The sequence below is a fragment of the Mercenaria mercenaria genome, chromosome 3 (assembly GCF_021730395.1).
Source record: "Mercenaria mercenaria strain notata chromosome 3, MADL_Memer_1, whole genome shotgun sequence".
In the NCBI taxonomy this organism is placed as follows: domain Eukaryota; kingdom Metazoa; phylum Mollusca; class Bivalvia; order Venerida; family Veneridae; genus Mercenaria; species Mercenaria mercenaria.
This window is the reverse complement of record NC_069363.1, coordinates 52510543-52529780: the sequence shown is the minus strand read 5'-3', so window position 1 is coordinate 52529780 and position 19238 is coordinate 52510543.

Below are 19238 nucleotides of genomic sequence, written 5' to 3'. Positions count from 1 at the left end.
ATATAGTATTATCGAGCATTAATATCTGAATCGTGACCTTCTGTAATTAGAAATTCAGTGAGAAAGAAACTAATCGCATACAACTGAATGAATTAAACTGTGTTTAGGATCCATTTTACGCCGTAATTGGTCTGTGGGCTGTCCGTGAAGTAAAACCGTTGTATATCAGGGACCGACAGTTTGAATCCCAGAAACCTCTTTGCATTCATAAAATTGTTTCAGATTTCTGTTTTTAAAGAGAATTATGTTTTCAGTCCATGTTATTCAATGAGATATACTAGTATTGTAACGGCCGTTGTTGAAAAGTTATTTAGTCATGTAATCACTACCAGTAAAACGAACTCTAAAATTATAAAATGTAAGTGCACCATATGGCAAACTCATTTCCTAACCAATTTCTTTATAATTATGTCTGCATGTTTGTAAACATACCAATTTGTAGTTGACAATAAAATGGGCTCTTTGATCAGAGGAGTGTAAAAATACCATATGAAAAAAGAAACATTGATGTCTCATCTGGAGTATCTTCCTCTGGATAATAACACAACACAGTCCCTCATTCAGTGAAGTAAGTCTTAAGTTGAGTGTCTTAATGATAATCTATTATCGTGGCTTAAATACGGAACTGGTTTTCCACGATTAAGTGTAGCACTTTGTTCCTGTATGTGATTGTCGGAGTTCGAGCAAGTATGCTATATCTACTCTTCTATGCAAACGGACGTTGGCCTAAATTGTACTCTGTGCAAGGTCTCTGGCGTGTATCTGCTGTACTCTGTGCAAGGTCGTGTATCTGCTGTACTCTGTGCAAGGTCTCTGGCGTGTATCTGCTGTACTCTGTGCAAGGTCTCTGGCGTGTATCTGCTGTACTCTGTGCAAGGTCTCTGGCGTGTATCTGCTGTACTCTGTGCAAGGTCTCTGACGTGTATCTGCTGTACTCTGTGCAAGGTCTCTGGCGTGTATCTGCTGTACTCTGTGCAAGGTCTCTGGCGTGTATCTGCTGTACTCTGTGCAAGGTCTCTGGCGTGTATCTGCTGTACTCTGTGCAAGGTCTCTGGCGTGTATCTGCTGTACTCTGTGCAAGGTCTCTGACGTGTATCTGCTGTACTTTGTGCAAGGGCGTGTATCTGCTGCACTCTGTGCAAGGTCTCTGGCGTGTATCTGCTGCACTCTGTGCAAGGGTGTGTATCTGCTGCACTCTGTGCAAGGTCGTGTATCTGCTGTACTCTGTGCAAGGTCTCTGGCGTGTATCTGCTGTACCCTGTGCAAGGGCGTGTATCTGCTGTACCCTGTGCAAGGGCGTGTATCTGCTGTACTCTGTGCAAGGTCTCTGGCGTGTATCTGCTGTACTCTGTGCAAGGTCTCTGGCGTGTATCTGCTGTACTCTGTGCAAGGTCTCTGGCGTGTATCTGCTGTACTCTGTGCAAGGTCTCTGGCGTGTATCTGCTGAACTCGGTGCAAGGTCTCTTGCGTGTATCTGCTGTAATCTGTGCAACGTCTCTGGCGTGTATCTGCTGTACTCTGTGCAAGGTCTCTGGCGTGTATCTGCTGCACTCTGTGCAAGGTCTCTGGTGTGTATATCTGCTGTACTCTGTGCAAGGTCTCTGGTGTGTATCTGCTGTACTCTGTGCAACGTCTCTGGCGTGTATCTGCTGTATTCTTTGCAAGGTCTCTGGTGTGTATCTGCTGTACTCTGTGCAAGGTCTCTTGCGTGTATCTGCTGTACTCTGTGCAAGGTCTCTGGCGTGTAACTGCTGTGCTCTGTGCAAGGTCTCTGGCGTGTAACTGCTGTACTCTGTGCAAGGTCTCTGGCGTGTAACTGCTGTACTCTGTGCAAGGTCTCTGGCGTGTAACTGCTGTACTCTGTGCAAGGGCTCTGGCGTGTATCTGCTGTACTCTGTGCAAGGTCTCTGTCTTGTAACTGCTGTACTCTGTGCAAGGTCTCTGGCGTGTAACTGCTGTACTCTGTGCAAGGTCTCTGGCGTGTAACTGCTGTACTCTGTGCAAGGTCTCTGGCGTGTATCTGCTGTACTCTGTGCAAGGTCTCTGGCGTGTATCTGCTGTACTCTGTGCAACGTCTCTGGCGTGTAACTGCTGTACTCTGTGCAAGGTCTCTTGCGTGTATCTGCTGTACCCTGTGCAAGGTCTCTGGCGTGTAACTGCTGTACTCTGTGCAAGGTCTCTGGTGTGTATCTGCTGTACTCTGTGCAAGGTCTCTGGTGTATATCTGCTGTACTCTGTGCAACGTCTCTGGCGTGTAACTGCTGTACTCTGTGCAAGGTCTCTGGCGTGTATCTGCTGTACCCTGTGCAAGGTCTCTGGCGTGTATCTGCTGTACTCTGTGCAAGGTCTCTTGCGTGTATCTGCTGTACTCTGTGCAAGGTCTCTGGCGTGTATCTGCTGTACCCTGTGCAAGGTCTCTGGCGTGTATCTGCTGTACTCTGTGCAAGGTCTCCGGCGTGTATCTGCTGTACTCTGTGCAAGGTCTCTGGCGTGTATCTGCTGTACTCTGTGCAAGGTCTCTGGTGTGTATCTGCTGTACTCTGTGCAAGGTCTCTGGCGTGTATCTGCTGTACTCTGTGCAAGGTCTCTGGCGTGTATCTGCTGTACTCTGTGCAAGGTCTCTGGAATGTATCTGCTGTACTCTGCGCAAGGTCTCTTGCGTGTATCTGCTGTACTCTGTGCAAGGTCTCTGGCGTGTATCTGCTGTACTCTGTGCAAGGTCTCTGGCGTGTATCTGCTGTACTCTGTGCAAGGTCTCTCGCGTGTATCTGCTGCACTCTGTGCAAGGTCTCTCGCGTGTATCTGCTGTACTCTGTGCAAGGTCTCTCGCGTGTATCTGCTGCACTCTGTGCAAGGTCTCTGGTGTGTATCTGCTGCACTCTGTGCAAGGTCTCTGGCGTGTATCTGCTGCACTCTGTGCAAGGTCTCTGGCGTGTATCTGCTGCACTCTGTGCAAGGTCTCTGGTGTGTATCTGCTGCACTCTTTGCAAGGTCTCTGGTGTGTAACTGCTGTACTCTGTGCAAGGTCTCTGGCGTGTATCTGCTGCACTCTGTGCAAGGTCGTGTATCTGCTGTACTCTGCGCAAGGTCTCTGGCGTGTATCTGCTGTACTCTGTGCAAGGTCTCTGGCGTGTATCTGCTGCACTCTGTGCAAGGTCGTGTATCTGCTGTACTCTGTGCAAGGTCTCTGGCGTGTATCTGCTGTACTCTGCGCAAGGTCTCTTGCGTGTATCTGCTGTACTCTGTGCAAGGTCTCTGGCGTGTATCTGCTGTACTCTGTGCAAGGTCTCTGGTGTGTATCTGCTGTACTCTGTGCAAGGTCTCTCGCGTGTATCTGCTGTACTCTGTGCAAGGTCTCTGGCGTGTATCTGCTGTACTCTGTGCAAGGTCGTGTATCTGCTGCACTCTGTGCAAGGTCGTGTATCTGCTGTACTCTGTGCAAGGTCTCTGGTGTGTAACTGCTGTACTCTGTGCAAGGTCTCTGGCGTGTATCTGCTGCACTTTGTGCAAGGTCTCTGGCGTGTATCTGCTGTACTCTGTGCAAGGGCGTGTATCTGCTGCACTCTGTGCAAGGTCGTGTATCTGCTGTACTCTGTGCAAGGTCTCTGGTGTGTAACTGCTGTACTCTGTGCAAGGTCTCTGGCGTGTATCTGCTGCACTCTGTGCAAGGGCGTGTATCTGCTGTACTCTGCGCAAGGTCTCTGGCGTGTATCTGCTGTACTCTGTGCAAGGTCTCTTGCGTGTATCTGCTATACTCTGTGCAAGGTCTCTGGCGTGTATCTGCTGTACTCTGTGCAAGGTCTCTTGCGTGTATCTGCTGTACTCTCTGCAAGGTCTCTTGCGTGTATCCGCTGTACTCTGTGCAAGGTCTCTGGCGTGTATCTGCTGCACTCTGTGCAAGGGCGTGTATCTGCTGTACTCTGCGCAAGGTCTCTGGCGTGTATCTGCTGTACTCTGTGCAAGGTCTCTTGCGTGTATTTGCTGTACTCTGTGCAAGGTCTCTTGCGTGTATCTGCTGTACTCTGTGCAAGGTCTCTGGCGTGTATCTGCTGTACTCTGTGCAAGGTCTCTTGCGTGTATCTGCTGTACTCTGCGCAAGGTCTCTTGCGTGTATCTGCTGTACTCTGTGCAAGGTCTCTTGCGTGTATCTGCTGTACTCTGTGCAAGGTCTCTTGCGTGTATCTGCTGTACTCTGTGCAAGGTCTCTTGCGTGTATCTGCTGTACTCTGCGCAAGGTCTCTGGCGTGTATCTGCTGTACTCTGTGCAAGGTCTCTTGCGTGTATCTGCTGTACTCTGTGCAAGGTCTCTGGCGTGTATCTGCTGTACTCTGTGCAAGGTCTCTGGCGTGTATCTGCTGTACTCTGTGCAAGGTCGTGTATCTGCTGTACTCTCTGCAAGGTCTCTTGCGTGTATCTGCTGTACTCTGTGCAAGGTCTCTGGCGTGTATCTGCTGTACTCTGTGCAAGGTCTCTGGCGTGTAACTGCTGTACTCTGTGCAAGGTCTCTGGCGTGTATCTGCTGTACTCTGTGCAAGGTCTCTGGCGTGTATCTGCTGTACTCTGTGCAAGGTCTCTGGTGTGTATCTGCTGTACCCTGTGCAAGGTCTCTGGCGTGTAACTGCTGTACTCTGTGCAAGGTCTCTCGCGTGTATCTGCTGCACTCTGTGCAAGGTCTCTGGCGTGTATCTGCTGCACTCTGTGCAAGGTCTCTGGCGTGTATCTGCTGTACCCTGTGCAAGGTCTCTTGCGTGTATCTGCTGTACTCTGTACAAGGTCTCTCGCGTGTATCTGCTGCACTCTGTGCAAGGTCTCTGGCGTGTATCTGCTGCACTCTGTGCAAGGTCTCTGGCGTGTATCTGCTGCACTCTGTGCAAGGTCTCTGGCGTGTATCTGCTGTACTCTGTGCAAGGTCTCTGGCGTGTATCTGCTGTACTCTGTGCAACGTCTCTGGCGTGTATCTGCTGTACTCTGTGCAACGTCTCTTGCGTGTATCTGCTGTACTCTGTGCAACGTCTCTGGCGTGTATCTGCTGCACTCTGTGCAACGTCTCTGGCGTGTATCTGCTGCACTCTGTGCAAGGTCTCTTGCGTGTATCTGCTGTACTCTGTGCAAGGTCTCTTGCGTGTATCTGCTGTACTCTCTGCAAGGTCTCTTGCGTGTATCTGCTGTACTCTGTGCAAGGTCTCTTGCGTGTATCTGCTGTACTCTGTGCAAGGTCTCTTGCGTGTATCTGCTGTACTCTCTGCAAGGTCTCTTGCGTGTATCTGCTGTACTCTCTGCAAGGTCTCTTGCGTGTATCTGCTGTACTCTGTGCAAGGTCTCTTGCGTGTATCTGCTGTACTCTGCGCAAGGTCTCTGGCGTGTATCTGCTGTACTCTGTGCAAGGTCTCTGGCGTGTATCTGCTGTACTCTGTGCAAGGTCTCTTGCGTGTATCTGCTGTACTCTGTGCAAGGTCTCTGGCGTGTATCTGCTGTACTCTGTGCAAGGTCTCTGGCGTGTAACTGCTGTACTCTGTGCAAGGTCTCTTGCGTGTATCTGCTGTACTCTGTGCAAGGTCTCTTGCGTGTATCTGCTGTACTCTGTGCAAGGTCTCTGGCGTGTATCTGCTGTACCCTGTGCAAGGTCTCTGGCGTGTATCTGCTGTACCCTGTGCAAGGTCTCTTGCGTGTATCTGCTGTACTCTGTGCAAGGTCTCTGGCGTGTATCTGCTGTACTCTGTGCAAGGTCTCTGGTGTGTATCTGCTGTACCCTGTGCAAGGTCTCTTGCGTGTATCTGCTGTACTCTGTGCAAGGTCTCTGGCGTGTATCTGCTGTACCCTGTGCAAGGTCTCTGGCGTGTATCTGCTGTACTCTGTGCAAGGTCTCTGGCGTGTATCTGCTGTACCCTGTGCAAGGTCTCTGGCGTGTATCTGCTGTACCCTGTGCAAGGTCTCTTGCGTGTATCTGCTGTACTCTGTGCAAGGTCTCTGGCGTGTATCTGCTGTACTCTGTGCAAGGTCTCTGGCGTGTATCTGCTGTACTCTGTGCAAGGTCTCTGGTGTGTATCTGCTGTACTATTTGGCTGCGTTCAACTTGGTCAATTACCGTAAGACTGAACCCTATGTATAGTGATTAGTCTAAGCCATACCTGTCAAGTACAGACCATGTTTGTAAGTGGTTTTCTTGTGCCAGCTTAAACTTCTTCATTGACGAGCCAATCAAAAATGTTTATGATTCTGGTAAGAAAGTTTCTGTTTCAATGTTTGAAATATAACATATTATTTAAAAACAGAACTGAACTTACAAACCAGTTATCATAATCTTACATTTTAGATTTATTTAATGCTGTCATGGTTCATGTGACATAAAATACAAAATAATATAAAATGTGAACATGTAACAACCGGAACACAGAAAATTATACAAAGTAACAGCGGAATGAGTAACAATTACATTGCACACATAATAATTATAATTTCTCTCACATTCAAGGATTCCGGACCAAGGCAATTAGCAAAGGTCCGAAATCCTTGGGAGAATGACTAGCCTCTAAACAGCCACAACTTGACCACTGATAAACACATTTATGCATCATTAACAAATTTCTAAAGAAGAAAACTAATGAAAGAACATTATCAAAATTATTTGCAGGTTGTAATTATTTCTTTACAAAGCAATGCAAGATTTTTTAAAAGTGTTTTGTTTCTACTGTTCATAAGTTCTTCAAATTTCAATTTATCATTTATTATTATAGTCAAATCTGCATACATACATATATACAATGTATTCATATACAAAGACAAATAAAACCTTTGTACTCAATCAGTCTTTTCAGACTTATAAATGACTTTTATAGATAAGTATTAAAATTATCTATTAAATATTAAAAAGCATTTATAAAAACCGTACTCTACAAGTGATACGTATTTGTTAAAGACACAAGATAAATTTGCGAAGCTGGCATTTATCCTGACTGGTTTATGTCTAAAAAATAGTTCTAAGAAAGTTCACATAGACTATGAAAACTAAAAATAAAAGAAGTGCACACAAGTGCATTAAAAATGTTTAAGAGGACGGATAATACTTCAGATCAGATCTGGGGCAACCTGGTTAATACCAACTTCCCAAAGAAATTTAATGTATTAGGATACCTATAATAATATGGTTTAATAAATTTACGTCTACTGTTTACAAAATGTGTACTATACAAGAGATAGTGAAATTTATTTCCATATTGGTTTGCATCACAAAAAGTACATACTCGTAAGTTTCTATCTATATTAACCTTTCGCCTGCTAAATTTCTATAATGGACTGGTAAATCATACAATTTGGGCAGTGCCATTTATTATTTGAAGGGGTGTTCACTGAAAATGAACTGACTGAATAGTGAACAGTGCAGACCATGATCAGACTGCACGGATGTGCAGGCTGATCTTGGTCTGCACTGGTCACAAAGGCAGGATCATTTGCCGACAGCAGACTAAAGGTTAAAGAATCGACCTTTCTCAATTGGCATCTTATGATTTTAACAAAGCTGAAGAAAGTTTCCAATCATCCAAGTCGGCGGCATCTCGTTAGGTAATGTATCTAGAGGGTTTTTAACAAGTAAGAAACGATCTGACTCAAATAAGCAACTTAGCTGGTCCATTAACTTCTTTAATTTGGTTAGTCATATTGCCTAGACTAAACTTTGAAGTATCTATATAATGTAGATTTAAAGGTGCAAAGAAAATAGTTAATCGTGAGCGGTTTGTAAAATTACTGGACATGTGCTGGATTTATTTAGGTCAAATGGTATTCTCTTGTCAGATAAAAGAGCATTTTATCTTTAGCATTGAAAAATAAGGAAGAAAATGAACTAGTTATGTCAGGTATTTTAAATGAATCTTACCTTACTTCTACGTAAAAATTTCTTTGGGTCAATTTTTTTTTTTTCATAAATAATTATGGTATTTCTTAACACACTCAGGCAACAATTTCGTGAAATTGTTTTGTTCTGTTTTACCTTGCATTATAGGCCTTTAGCTCGCTGCCTTGCAGTGTCCCTTAACTAGTAAAATGATTGTTTAACTGTATTACGTGTGTGCAAAGTATTAATGGTATGATGTACTTTCTTTTTTTCTACTTAATTGTTAAGTAATGAATAACCATTCTTAGATTTTGATAGTGCTGCATAATGATATGCTTTCGTATGACAATGTTTTATTTCGAAAACATGTGCTTACATCACAGAACATGCAAACTCTGATTTCAGTAACATTCTGATTTTGCACCTGCTAGGGGTAATTTAAATAAATCAGTGACTGATATGTCCCCTTAGCGTCACTGTATAGAAGAGCAACGTTGTGAACACAGTAAACATAGCCATGGGTTTCGTAAAACCTAGAAGTGTCATGAAAAGTTTCAGACATATAAATCAAACCTTCTTTCTTCTGACAACTCACAAGAGGCATCTCTGTCATAAAATTAATTTGCCTTGACAAGTTAAGCTTTATCACATTGACTTCAACATATAAAATATAACTTTCGCTTTGTCTATTGTTAAAATTTGTATAAATAACTGCTTTAAATTCGTCGCTTTTAGTTATTATATATTCCGGACTAATTTGGTAGATGGCTTAAACCGCTTCCTTCTCGTCGCTGTAAGTTCCTTGAAGTCGTCGTTGTAAGTTCTTTGAAGCGTGTCTACACCAATTTGACACATGTATAGGAAGATTTATTACCTGATTCATGTCCATAGGTTGCGCTGGGCTAAAATCAAAGACTTGAACAATAATACGAAAATTTATTGCTGCTATCATGTGATCAAACACCTATATATTGAATGGCTTACCGGACAATAGTCAAAACTTCGGACTTCGGGCAACAGTTTTAACTATTGACCGGCAAAAAATTCAATGCAAAGCAAACCCAAAATATGAGTTCCCTTAGTTGAATATAGTTTTTCCATTTGAAAATATAAAGACGTGAGAGATTGTTTTTCATATTTATTTTGCTGATGTCATATCCTAATACATTAGTTTTCATTTTTGTAAATTCTTTTTCGTACTGTCGTTTTATTAATGCAGAATTTCATTCATCACCCTTTTCACCAAATGATGCATAGAACTTGCTGTTTATAGTAATGCAATTTATGCAAATTCAATACATGTTATCCAATTTGCTCTATAGGAAAATGTATCAAAAGCACATTTGAAGAATAGGGCCATACTGATGTGCTTTATAACAATTTTTTTCTGTATTTACTTTTTCTGTTTCACAGAGGAGCGATGGTCTAGTAGTTAAGGGGTCGGCCGATCAACACGTGGGTCGTTGGTTCTATCCTCATAGGAAGCACAACTACATGTCATATGACACCAGTCTGGTTTTTTCCTGAAAGCGAACTTGAGAGTGGTTCAAATAATCTTTAATCTTTCATCACAATCGATCGAGCCAAAACACATTGGTATGAATTTCAAACTGTTTGCTTAGCATATTGACAATCACAGAGATGCACGTATAATATTCTCCGCAAGTTGCTTAAAATATAATTTCATAAAAAAACGCAGACGAGACAGTCTTATAATTACATTCGCAATGTTCTAATTGTTCGTTTATGTTAGTGGTTGATTGACCTAGTTGTGTATCCAGCTCGCAAACCTTTGAATTTTCGAACTGGGGGTCTGGCTTTCATGTTCTTAGATACTTCACATGGAAATTCTCGCTCGCAATTTGTTATTTTTTCCCATTGGTTGTGTAGCAGCTTGTAAGTCGTTGAATGTACTCACAGGGTGCCTCTTTGCAATTGTTGATTGTTTTGACTTGATGTCTACCTAACAGGTCGTTGATTGTTCCGACAAGGTGTCTAGCGAGCAATTCCTTGATTCTTATAACTAGGCGTCTAGCTTGTAAGTCGTTGATTGTTCCAATAGGATGTCTAGCGCGCAAGTTGTTGATTCATATAACTAGGTGTCTAGCGTGTAAGTCTTTGATTGTTCAACAAGGGTGTCTAGCTTGGAAATCATTGATTGTTGCAACAGGGTATCAAGTAAGTCGTTGATTTATGTAACTGGAAAACAAGCTTTCAGTAAGTCGATTGATTTAGCTGAGTGTCTTGCTCACAAGTTGTTGATAGTTCCAACTTCATTTCTAGATCGCTAGACCTTGACTCTGTTAACTGGTTGTCAAACTCGCAATTCATTTATCTGGCCGACTGGGTGTCAAACTTAAATGCCCTTGTTCCAATTGATGTCTAGTTCGCAAGTCGTTAATAGTTCAAAGTTCGTGATTATTGCGCAAGCCCGGGATCGTTCTGTCTATCTAACTTGCAAGTCCATGGATTCCTATTCAGAGTTAAGATACAGGACACCATTCTGTCACACCTTAGTTTATAGGGAGAACATGAAAATAACAAAAATGAAAAGTTTTGTCCAGTAAATGTTACAAAATTTCAAAAGTGTGACAAACATAAGATTTTTCAGGAAAGATGAATAAATGCCTTGTATAAACATAATTATATCGGTAGTAGACAAAAAAGATATGAAAAGTTTTATCTGGTAACAGCAGCACATTGTTTAAGTTGTGACAGAAATTATATTATGCAGGAAAAGCGTATTAACTGTCTGTGCAGGGACTCCAACTTGTCGCCAGAGTAATTAATGCGATTAGAGCATGATGAAAATTATCCTCAAGTATTCCAAAGTTATTAACTCTAATGCATAATTATGTATTTTGCATCTTTAATGTATGTTTAGGACATCAGTATAACAGACAGGAACCATTGAAAAGCCACTTCATGATATTAAATTCGTATCATGTTTGTTTCTGCAATTTAAACAAACTGGTCATTTTCCTACACCAGTCTAAACTTTCCTGTTCTGTTGAAACATTACGAAAAGAAACAATGTTTCAATGTTCTTAAATATGAAATTCTTTTTCTATATACGTGTAAATCGCTTACCAGGCTTGCAAGCTGATCTTGTTTTTAAATATAACATGTTACATACCTTAAGTCATTCTGCTGTGTGTACAAATACAGGTACTGGATACATATATGAGCCGTGCCATGAGAAAACCAACATAGTGGCTTTGCGACCAGCATGGATCCAGACCAGCCTGCGCATCCGCGCAGTCTGGTCAGGCTCCATGCTGTTCGCTAACAGTTTCTCCAATTCCAATAGGCTTGAAAAGCGAACAGCATGGAGCCTGACCAGACTGCGCGGATGCGCAGGCTGGTCTGGATCCATGCTGGTCGCAAACCCACTATGTTGGTTTTCTCATGGCGCGGCTCATATAACAGTTAACAGAGGACTGGAGGATAACACATTTTCAACATATATTCTTTATAGCAGACTCTGTAATAGGTTATGTTGTTATATTACAAAATGCATAACTGACACTCATTTAAACGTGAAAGTATGTTAGATTAGTTCAAAGTAATAAATAGATAAACACTGTTTAAAAGTATTCAAACTAATAAATCATCTGATGAGTTCACCGCGTGTATACATACATACATACATACATACATACATGGCCGCGTAACAAATGACATGCCTATCAATTAGATTTTGAAAATTTCCGTTTGTTGTATACATTGTGATATCATTCAATTTCGGAATGAAATTTCGTTGTTTTGCCCAAAGAGAATTACATCCCTTTATCAAGATGAAAACAAATGGGAATTCTCTTGTTTGCAGGGATTAAATTTTGTGGATTGACGTAACCACAAAATTAACGAAATTTAGCCACCCACGAATATGATTTCACAGTATATACCATGTTTCAGTTGTTTCTCACAAAAAATAACTTGCTCTGACGTTATTTTAATTCCAATTGACAATTATTTCCAAAACTTAATGTTCGAAGATGTGTATGCATTGTGAAATAGTTTCAGGTGGACATTATACTCTCGCAATAATGTTCGTAGGGTTCAAAAGATAATAATTTACAGGACACAAAACGTTGCCAAGTTATTTTTGCCAGATGCAAAGTCTGGAATAGCAGCACGGAATACCCTCCGTTGGCTTCAGCATTTGTTCTGTTTAATTCTACATAATCTCACTGAGGGTGCATACCTAGACTATTTCAACTGAATAAACGCTTTCAGTTATTTACCCATCGTTTTACGTGCATCTCAAAAGTAGCTGTGAATGTAGACAATCACTCTCCAATAAAAAAAAAATCGGGAAACGGAAACACTTGTTGAAATCGAAACAAATAAACGCCACTTTACATTTATTTTTGGTTAAAGGGAAATACTAAATAAATCTAATAAAAGTGAAAAGAGCACTCTTGTAATAATTCATGTTATTTATAGGAATTTGACTTTATCTAACAATCCAGGTTGTTAAATAAATCTTTGACAGGATGTAGTAAACAAAAACATTGCTAAAATGATGTTCAAAATGCGAGTGACCACCTGAAACTATAAATCTAGAGTTTACATGCCGTTTTTGTGTTGATTTGACTGAAGAAATACAAATTAAGTCATTCTTCCTCAACCTCAAATACATATAAGGAAATTATCAGTCGCTTGCGGAAATCAGTGTCATTCTTCCCCCACCTCTGAACCATAAGAAGAAGTTATCAAATACTTGCGGAGAATGTGTTAGAGCTGGTTAAATCGTGGAACACATTGTCAGATTAAGAACAAAACACTGCTTTTGAAAAAGAGCATGTCTACGTTTCAATGAGTGTTAATTGATGTATAATATCTGGCTACAATTTGGTCAACTTATTACAGACGAATTGACACTCGGTCCGTTCCTTGATAACGCAATAACGATATAAAATTTCGCGCATGCACTCTCCGCTTAGGGCAAAAAGACATGACCACAGAATGTAAACAACGTAAAAGCTATATAACATTTCAATCAATTTGGTCAATATGAGCCTGTATTATAATAATTTACCAGTGCAGGACAAAAAATACATATGTAATCCTTTGCACATCAACAAGTGCCTTGCGCAAAATGAGAAACTTTGATTAAGGCGCATTATAACTGAAAATAATTCATAATTAACATACCATAAACTCAGCCATATTGATGTTTCATGTTAAAGAAAAATGCTGAACTGATATAAACCATCCACTCAAAGCCTATGTTTTATAGACAATTTGTAATATAATCTTACAATACATGTATATTCTAAATTAAAATCACCCAGAGCTGAAGATATTTTACACTGCCAAAACCCATGTTTATCACATATGTTAATAGACAACTTTACGTAATCCATTACCATGTACCTGTTTTCGTTTATAAGCTATAAAGATTTTTTTCTTTTCTTCAAATGAAAAGCAAAATTTTATACACAGTAAATGACAATGCAAGTTTTCATATCAAAATCGCGAAACTTAAAAAAGGTAATGAAAAGTTTCAGGGATATAAATCATGTTTACATTCTCTTGCAAGAAAAATCCTTGTCATAAGATAAATTTGACTTGACAAGTACAGCTTTACCGAGTTGTAACTAAAATACATTAAACATAACTTGTACTTTGTCTACTGTTAAATAAATAACCGCTTTTATGTTCATAACAGTTTCTTTGTCACCTTTATTATTATTTATTTTGTGCTAATTTACCCACGTGATAGCTGAATATCTTGTGTCCTTCGGTCCAGACCATCACGTGCGTCGAAAATGTTTGCGCGAAATTCTATCAAGTAAGACGAACTGTCTTACACTACGTTTGTATTTTCGTTGAAAATAAACTCTTTACAAATTACTTTACGGTATTTAATTGTTGCCTCTTCTAAGTATATTCTTGCACAGACTGGTTCCAGAATGATATATTAAGTTAAATGCGTGCACAATTTGACATTATTGAAGCTTCTAATGGAACCTTGAGGTATCTTGATGATATCTTAAATGTGGACAACCTATATTTTTCAGGAATGGTGAAATACATTTATCAAAAAGAGTTACAGCTTATCCAGGGTAACACCTCAGCTTTAGAAGCGTGATTTTTGGATTTAAAAACAATTATTTTATCCGTAGGACATGAAAATAAGAAGCGACAGACTCGCCCGCACTCTGACAGACATGTTGTTTTAACCATGACGAGAACTGACCTAGATTTTAACCATATAGTAAGAGCAGTCTGTCGCTTCTGACTATTGACAATAAATAACAAATGCTGATTGAATGGGATAAGGCCGTGACTTTTATTATTATAATATCATTACAGAAAATTAATGAAATATCATGGCATATTGTATGAGATAGAAGTATCATGAAATGAAGCATGAAATGATAGATTACTAGCCAAATTGCATAGAAACAAAATAGGCAACGCTATGATGCTGAAGCTCTAAATTTATGATAAGTACACATGTACTAGACAATGGAAGGAGAATGCAAAATTGCAAATTCTGCTAGCAAATCCAGCTGCCGAAATTCCGAGGCCAAGATGCTCAACGAATTCTCAACATCATGATAATGGATTTTAAGGAAACAAAAAAATGAATCCGGTGCATGTGCAAGGGAATATATAATTAGAATAAAACTGCCAAATAGATACCATATTTTTGCCATGTTTATGCAGCAATATATCAGCCACAAAGTGAACAAAAGTCACGACTAACAATTAAAACTTAAGTCTTTAAAATGATTTGTTTTTTTTTTTTGCTCTTAAGAAGATGACATTTTGCAGCAAAATAAACAAGTCCGCTGCTGCCCGCGTGTTTACTTGATACAACATAACTATCATATTCTACAAAATAAAATATTTTCTTTACTGAATAAAAACAAACAGTTTCTTTTGTTACACAACCTTAAAGTTTCGCTGAATCTATTTCATTTTGTTAACAGGACTATTTCAAAGGGAAGTCGAGTAACTGCGAGCCGGCTGCCTAACCCCTAACTCCTATTTATATATCTTTTTTACCCTCATCTTTTAGTTATTTATCTTAATTTGAAGGGCGGAGGGGGGAGGTAGTGATGTCCAAATGCTGCAAACAGAAAGGTGTCTCCACCCCCCGACTTCCTTGATCTATAACATTCGTTTTTCTGGTATTAAATGAAAATTGGACATGATCCAGGTCTTAACATTTTGACAAATTAAATATACAGATAAATACTTAAATAAACTGGGGAAAAAACGCTGAATTTCGTAGATGAAGCACTTTCATCTGCATGAGCAATACAATCCATAATGAAGCCTTCATATACATGGTGGCGAACGTTTGACTTCTTGGAAGGAATAATTGTCTTTATCCATAAAAGGCACTGTATACCGGTGTGGCAGTATGTGGCATGACCTGGTGTACTGGCGCTGAAAAATATATAACACGACAGCAGAATTTTTTCCAAAAATTGTTAGAGTGAGGAGGGTGGGTATTTTTATACATGAAGTGTCGACTTGCCTGCTTAGTTATTTGTGAAGGAATGAACCGGTTTGAAATATAAAATCGATCAAAACGACCCAACCCGTGAACCACTCGTGCGTGAAAGTGATTAATCGAGGCACGTTATATTATATGGACTGGATTAGAGTAACAGAAGCAGAAATTATAGCTCATGCGTACCTACTGAAAAATAACATAGATTTATTTCTCAAGAGAACATAAATTCCTTTATAAGAAGTAATTTAGATTAAAGATTATATGTTAAAAGAGACTATTTCAATTTTGAAATTGTCAACTTCCCCAACTTCCCCATATTGATGGAGATGTCCATCGAGCGACATCATACGGTGTCTATATTTCGCAACTTATTCGTTTTTGCAAGAGCCTGCTCAAAGTTATAGGATTTTAATGATAGAAATCTTCATTTCACCAAAACGTTATTACAACAGGCTTTGGTGTTTGGCCCCTCTACAATTAGTATGTACACTTTCTTATCTAATGATGCGATTACTAATAAAGTGTACGACTCCTTGATGTTTTTGTCCTTAATCCTACAAAGAACGGATGGAGGGAGTGGCATTTTGTCTTGCAGCTTCCTTAGCCATGCCCTTGAAAGTTAGGTTCTTGGTGCTCTGACTTAAGACAAGTTGTTGAGTACATTGGTGTAATTACACCTCAGATTGACCCTATTCATATGTTTATATGATCTGGTGTTTTGTCACTAATTTTAGAGCCTTTCTCAGCGGGGAGTGATTTTATTGGCACTGTCTTGTCTAACTTGTTGAAAATAGGGTAAGTACAAGGTTGGCATGCCCGAATCACGTTTAAACCCCCAGTTTCCTTAATATAGCTTACTGACCGTAACAAGGCGGTGCCCCTTTTTCAACTTGTATTTTTGTCTGTCTCTATTTTGTGTTGCGTATGTAGTCTTGTTTGTTGACCTCTCCTTTTACTATGAGTGAGTTATCGTGCTCGCCATAATTTGGGCCGCCGGCAATCCTTAGGCGTAGCCTACTGTTGTTTTTTCCTGCGTGTGTGTGCGTGCGAGCGAGCGTGCGTGCGCACGTGCGTGTCTGCGTTTAAGGAATGTGGCTTTCCCTGTTGAATATTCATCAGTGCTATTTTCCACTTTCCAAAACACCCGACCCGTCTATCTACCCTTAACCCTCTACTTTTTTCTGTAGTTTGCATAGAGTTAAAATGTACTCGTAGTTGGATTTTTGAAGCATCCCGTCTACAATATTTTTTCCGTTACAGCTTCTTTTTGTTGTATGCCTACTTTGCGATGCATGGCTCTATGGCTGTGTTTGGGTGCACTGTGCTTCCGGGAAATCTACCCTTACTGACAAAACCTAGGTGTCAATTACACATGCTGAATAATTATTCCTTCTCTTGAGAAGGAATATTATAGTTCAATAAGTCACACTTGACTGAGCTACTGATACCGAAAGCTGTTGTCATTACAAGCTGGCCAATAAAACTCCGTGACCTTAGAAATAACCTCTGACGTTAGACTATTCTTTCCTAATTGAGGCGACTCTCTGACTGAACGCGTTCCGTGGATTACATATTACTAAACCCGAGGATGTTATTTCCTCCATTCTTGAGGAACATAACATACATTCAGTCGACCAGATAGACATATATCAGCAAATTTAAATGTAAACAACTAAATATTATCGTTACCTTGAAATGCATAGTTAATATATGAAAACAAACCCCATTGCGACCCTCTAATTATGCGCAACAAATTCACGCATCGAATCGTAAATGATTAACCGGGTCAATGTCTTATTGCCGTATTTACTCTACTGGAAGTGGTAACAGATTTAATTTGTTGTTGGATTTAACAATTTATGTTAAATAACTAGCGTAAATACTTACTTGAAATTTTTTGGCAGTATAAAACAGACATTGCAACCACAATTTTACAAGATGATCATTTTATATTTATATAGATATGCCCTAGAAGGAACTTTTGCTATGCTTTAACTTGTACTCTTATGCAGTTTCATAAATCTATGTCAAATATTTTTGTGATGCGGGCGATACAAAGTTCTAGGCCTTTTATGCATATTTTATGTATCTATATCCTTTTGTCTTACTGAGTGACATCCCAGACAAAGCCCTAAGTGCACTCCTTCACATGCTGAAAACATTAATATAACTTTTAATGACTTTAAGCATACATATTCTTTTCAAAATTATCGTATGGACAGACAGGCAGACAGACAGATAAAAACAAAGTTAATGAATGTGCACAAAAGTACAAAAAATATAGTCATTTGCGAAAATAGACGAGGAATGTAATTCATTTTAGACTCCAAAATATTAACGCCAGTCTTGCAAGTATTGATCAATATGTACATAATTAGGGCATTTCTTTTGGCCAACTTTTGATTGTGATATAATTGCAATGCACTAGGTATGTTAAATGCAAAGTACAAATTATAAGGTTGCACGTCTGTTGGGTTTTTTTCTCAAATGTTTGCATATATGTATGAGATGTCTATAACAAGTTAGAGTACTGTAATCGTCTGTTGTATTTAGTGCATTTACTGAATTATGAAATTATCGTTAAAATCATTCTCATTAAAGTCTATCAATTTCAACTTTAAATAATTATGTAGTATCTCTGCTGTGAGATAGGACACCTGCTACCAGTTAAGATACAGACTTTACATGTAAATTTGACATTATAGCTGACGCAATTATCACACACTAACCACTCACAAGCGACTTGATAATATTAAATTCATATGAGCCGTGCCATGAGAAAACCAACATAGTAGCTTCTGGTCAGGATCAATACTGTTCGCTTTCAAAGGCTATTGCAATTAGAGAAAATGTTAGCGAACAGCATGGATCCTGACCAGACTGCGCGGATGCGCAGGCTGGTCTGGATCCATGCTGGTCGCAAAGCCACTATGTTGCTTTTCCCATGGCACGGCTCATATTATGATTACCATGAGATGAGTAACTACAATTTACATAAAATGGTAATGTTTCCTATTTGTATTTTATGACAATTTTGTTAAACTAAGAGGTTAATATACGACTGCAGTGTTCCTTAAGGTAATAATGACATATCTAGTGCAATAAAGTCCCAAGGGTCATTGTGAAACTAGGTGCTGTGGCTAGAAGGCATACTTAAGCTGTTGTTTATTCACCTTATAATTATAATTATATTATGCTTTATGACGTCAGTCGTTCTACCAAAGCTAACTTAAGCCTACTGTTAGTATGGCGCTCCGTCACTATGTGATGTGATACCGTGCTTTAGAGAATCTGATGGCAGCTTATGCGGCGATAAGTTGGCGACTTTCATGTTTTCAAGATGGAAACGTTTATGCAACAACAAAAATCTTTCAGGAAATAATGTTTCGGACCAGGTCGAGCATTTCAAACAATGCCGTATAAATAACACGTCAATCGCTTTGTTAATACATTTTTCTCGTAAGTACATTCCCAGATCCAGTGGAAAAGTAACTTTAATGCAGGAGTATCTTTAACCTTTTGTCTCTCTTGATACCGCAGTCAAGAGTTACCGCTACGCAACTGTGTTTCTAGATTATCGCAGTACCCTTAAACCCTATTGAAATGAATAAAGCGAAACGAACAAGAGATCAAAATTAAAAACAGCGATGTAAAGATATAAACAAATATTTTCGTTAGACATTAGTTGAAGTAATAGTCAATAAAAGAGAGAGGATCAGAAATTTCACCCTTCTACTTATGAGATAAATCTCCCAACCAAATGTACAACAGTACTGACAGTAAACTGAATACATAAATGGGTGTTACTACACTGAATAAAATGTGTATAAAGCAATGTTTCTAAATTGTACTTAATACTATTTGATCATTTATTTTATGCTAACTAATGAAATAGGCCTACTGTATTCTATCAGTTAAATATTTTCA